This window comes from Zalophus californianus, chromosome 12 (assembly GCF_009762305.2).
Source record: "Zalophus californianus isolate mZalCal1 chromosome 12, mZalCal1.pri.v2, whole genome shotgun sequence".
NCBI classification, from domain to species: domain Eukaryota; kingdom Metazoa; phylum Chordata; class Mammalia; order Carnivora; family Otariidae; genus Zalophus; species Zalophus californianus.
In genome coordinates, this window is record NC_045606.1 from 39,096,657 (window position 1) to 39,101,060 (window position 4,404).

General features: G+C 45.2%; 1 pseudogene across 1 annotated transcript; it reads left to right on the forward strand.

Annotated features, from left to right (window-relative positions):
- The first annotated feature begins 1,176 nt into the window (after nt 1-1,176).
- On the forward strand, nt 1,177-2,914 carry LOC118356148 (annotated as a pseudogene). Its single transcript, XR_004819488.1, has one exon. The product of XR_004819488.1 is annotated as an RNA-binding protein FUS-like (transcript).
- Nucleotides 2,915-4,404: the final 1,490 nt, after the last annotated feature.

The following is a 4,404-nucleotide window of genomic DNA, read 5'->3' on the forward strand; positions in this document are numbered from 1 at the left end:
TATATATATATATATATATATATATATATATATATATATATTAAGGAAACATTATAAAAAATGCATATCTCCTATTGATTCTGTTTCTCTGAGAACCCTGACAAATATAGTGGTCTGCATTTGACCCTCATGACAACTTTGGGAAGTAGCTAAATGGTTATTGATGTGCCCATTTTACAGATAAAGGAGCAGTTTAAGGACAATAAAGAAACAATCATTCATCACCAGTTCATTATAAAACTGGAACTTAAACTGAAGTCTCTGATACCTAGAAGAGGTGTATCCTTTCAGGCATTTTTTTTTCATTAAGTCCCACATAGGAAGCTTGAAGTTGCTTCCTTTTAACAATATTTATTCCATTTTATCAAAACCAATAGTTATCCAAGTAGGAACTTGCATCCAAGTCATACCATTTTTAGGACCCTTTTATGTACTTACCTCCATTGGGGAATGAAAAGAAAGATGCTTCTTGAGCAGGGGCTACATCTTCTTACAAGGTTTATAATGGATTCAGGACATTTGGGTCATATCTACATGATCAAATGTTTTCTCTACTAAAAGCAATCAGAGTGTATGTGTGTATGTATATGTATGTATGTGTATGTATGTGTGTGTGTGTGTGTGTGTGTGTGTGTGTGTGTGTGTGTGTGTGTCCAAAACGGCTAAGCTCCTCCTGACTTCCCTTCCCATTTCTGAAACTGAAAAGCTCTTGCTCGCAACTCTGAGGGTCTACAGGCTGCAGGGCATGCAGCAGCATTGAGAGGCATGCCCAAGAGGATTGTGCCAGGTCAGTGTGAGATATGCTGCCCCAGGGCCCCAGCCCCTGTGGAATCTAGGCAGACTACAATGTGAGTATCTTTCCTCCTTTTGAACATGCATCTGACAATGATCTTTCATTGTAATAATTGCTGAGGAAGTAACCAAGGTGTGGCTATAGAACAATCAGTTCTTTTTTAAAATTGTAAAACTACCCTAAGGAAGCCTTAATTTTGGTCCTTAAAATTAAATTTTTAAAAAAATGTGGTTTCAAAAAGGCCTTTGTTCTGTACATACTCTGCACCTCTCCTCTTCTGTTAGCCTGCCAGCAACAGTCTAGACCTATGAGGTAGGAGTTCCTGTACAGTTGGTAAGTTTTAGCCATGACTGGAGAATTCTACACCTGGCTGTGCACGCGTGCGCGGACATGGCCTCAAACGACTATACCCAACAAGCAACCCAAAGCTATGGGGCCTACCCCACCCAGCCTGGGCAGGGCTATTCCCAGCAGAGCAGTCAGCCCTATGGACAGCAGAGTTACAGTGGTTATGGCCAGTCAGCAGACACTTCAGGCTATGGCCAGAGCAGCTATGGTTCTTCTTACGGACAGACCCAGAACAGCTATGGCACTCAGTCAGGTCCCCAGGGATATGGCTCAACCGGTGGCTATGGCAGTAGCCAGAGTTCTCAGTCATCTTATGGGCAACAGTCCTCTTATCCTGGCTATGGCCAGCAGCCAGCTCCTAGCAGCACTTCGGGAAGTTACGGTAGTGGTTCTCAGAGCAGCGGCTACGGGCAGCCCCAGAGTGGGGGCTATGGCCAGCAGTCTACCTATAGTGGACAGCAGCCAGGCTATGGACAGCAGCAAAGCTCCTATAATCCCCCTCAAGGCTATGGACAGCAGAACCAGTACAACAGTAGCAGTGGAGGTGGTGGCGGAGGGGGTGGTGGAGGTAACTATGGCCAAGATCAGTCCTCCATGAGTGGTGGTGGCGGCGGTTATGGCAATCAGGACCAGAGTGGTGGAGGCGGTGGCTACGGGGGAGGCCAGCAGGACCGTGGGGGCCGCGGCCAGGGCGGTGGCGGTGGTTACAACCGCAGCAGCGGTGGCTATGAACCCAGAGGTCATGGAGGTGGCCATGGAGGCAGAGGCGGCATGGGCGGAAGTGACCGTGGTGGCTTCAATAAATTTGGTGGCCCTCGGGACCAGGGATCACGTCATGACTCTGAACAGGATAATTCAGACAACAACACCATCTTCGTGCAAGGCTTGGGCGAAAATGTTACAATTTGAGTCTGTGGCTGATTACTTCAAGCAGATTGGTATCATTAAGACAAATAAGAAAACAGGACAGCCCATGATTAATCTGTACACAGACAGGGAAACGGGCAAGCTGAAGGGAGAGGCAACAGTGTCGTTTGATGACCCACCTTCTGCTAAAGCAGCTATTGACTGGTTTGATGGTAAAGAATTCTCTGGGAATCCCATCAAGGTCTCATTTGCTACTCGGCGAGCAGACTTCAATCGGGGTGGTGGCAATGGTCGTGGAGGCCGAGGGCGAGGAGGACCCATGGGCCGTGGAGGCTATGGAGGTGGTGGCAGTGGTGGCGGTGGCCGGGGAGGATTCCCTAGCGGAGGAGGTGGTGGTGGCGGCCAGCAGCGAGCTGGTGACTGGAAGTGTCCTAATCCTATATGTGAGAACATGAATTTCTCTTGGAGGAATGAATGCAACCAATGTAAGGCCCCTAAACCAGATGGCCCAGGAGGGGGACCGGGAGGCTCTCATATGGGGGGTAACTATGGAGATGATCGTCGTGGTGGCAGAGGAGGCTATGATCGGGGCGGCTACCGAGGCCGAGGCGGGGACCGTGGGGGCTTCCGAGGGGGCCGGGGTGGTGGGGACAGAGGTGGCTTTGGCCCTGGCAAGATGGACTCCAGGGGTGAGCACAGACAGGATCGCAGGGAGAGGCCGTATTAGCTTGGCTCCTGAGGTTCTGCAACAGCTTTTCTTCTTGTACCCAGTGTTACCCTCATTATTTTGTAACCTTTCAACTCCTGATCACCCACGGGTTTTTTGTGTCGGACTATGTAATTGTAACCATACCTCTGGTTCCCATTAAAAACCATCGTTTTAGTTAAAAAAAAAAAAAAAAAAAAGAATTCTACACCTGGCCATTTAATGTTGTATTTTATTTTGTTTAGGGTATATCTGGTATAGCTTAACCCAGATTTAACTTTTAACTATTAAATTCCCTGCTGACAGAGACCAGTAAAAGCATAATCCTAATCTATTATTTGGAATCCCAGGCTGAGGATGTATCTATACCTGCATCAGTGCCTTCAAATATCTGGAGGTGCATGAAGGTACAGTCCCTTTCCAGAAAGAAAATATTTCAACCACCCAGTCTCAAGTGCACAAAGGGCTCAAAGGACAGTATAAAACCTCTCATCAGTTTATCTTTTGGTTCATATCAAGTTGGCCTCAGGTAGGCTCCCAGAAACCCCATCCTCCTTGGTCTCGTTCCCTCTTCCTTTTCCAGCACCTGAGGCTTGACCCATAATTGGTCCATCCTCATTGTATGCTTCCTACAGCTGCCTCACATACTCAAGACCATGGAGACCAGCATTTTGATAAATTCATGGAGGGGGTTGATAATACCACATAGTGTGAGGTCAGTGGTCTGGAAACTTCAAATTACTCAGAGTGAAGGATTTAGAGATGAATCACTTTGATGGGCTATCATAGGGATCACATCCATGAATTATGGTACTAAGTCACTCCTCCTCACAGAGATGGATGTGGGCATGGGTGAAGGTATAAAAGGACATCCTGCCACATGTTTCTTTTTTACTGAAGTATAATTGATGTACAGTATCCCATCAAGTGTACATCATAGTAATTTCATATTTTTATACATTACAAAATGGTCCCCATGTAAGGCTAGTTACCATCTGTCACATGCAAAGCTATTACAATATTATTGACTATATTCCCTTTATACATTACAGACCCATGACTTATTTTATAACTGGAAGTTTGTACCTATTAATCCCCTTCCCATTTCTCACTTACTCCCATCTCTCCCTGTTTAGCAACCAACAGTTTGTTTCCTATATCTATGAGTCTCCTTCTGTTTTGTTCATATTTTTTAGGATTCTACATATAAGTGATATCATACAATATTTGTGTTTTTCTGTCCGATTTATTTCCCTTAACATAATACCCTCTAGGTTCATCCATGTTGTCGCAAATAGCAAGTTTTCATTCTTTTCTATGGCTAATATTCCATTGTGTCTGTGAGTGTGTGTGTGTGTGTGTGTGTGTGTATCATATCTTCTTTTTTTAAATTTTTTATTGCTGTATTAATCACCATACATTACATCATTAGTTTTTGATATAGTGTTCCATGATTCATTGTTTGTGCATAACACCCAGTGCTCCACGCAGAACATGGCCTCTTTAATACCCATCACCAGGCTAACCCATCCTCACACCCCTCTCCCCTCTAGAACCCTCAGTTTGTTTTTCAGAGTCCATCATCTCTCATGGTTCGTCTCCCCCTCCAATTTCCCCCCCCTTCATTCTTCCTCTCCTGCTATCTTCTTTTTTTTTCTTAACATGTATTGCATTATTTGTTTCAGAGGCA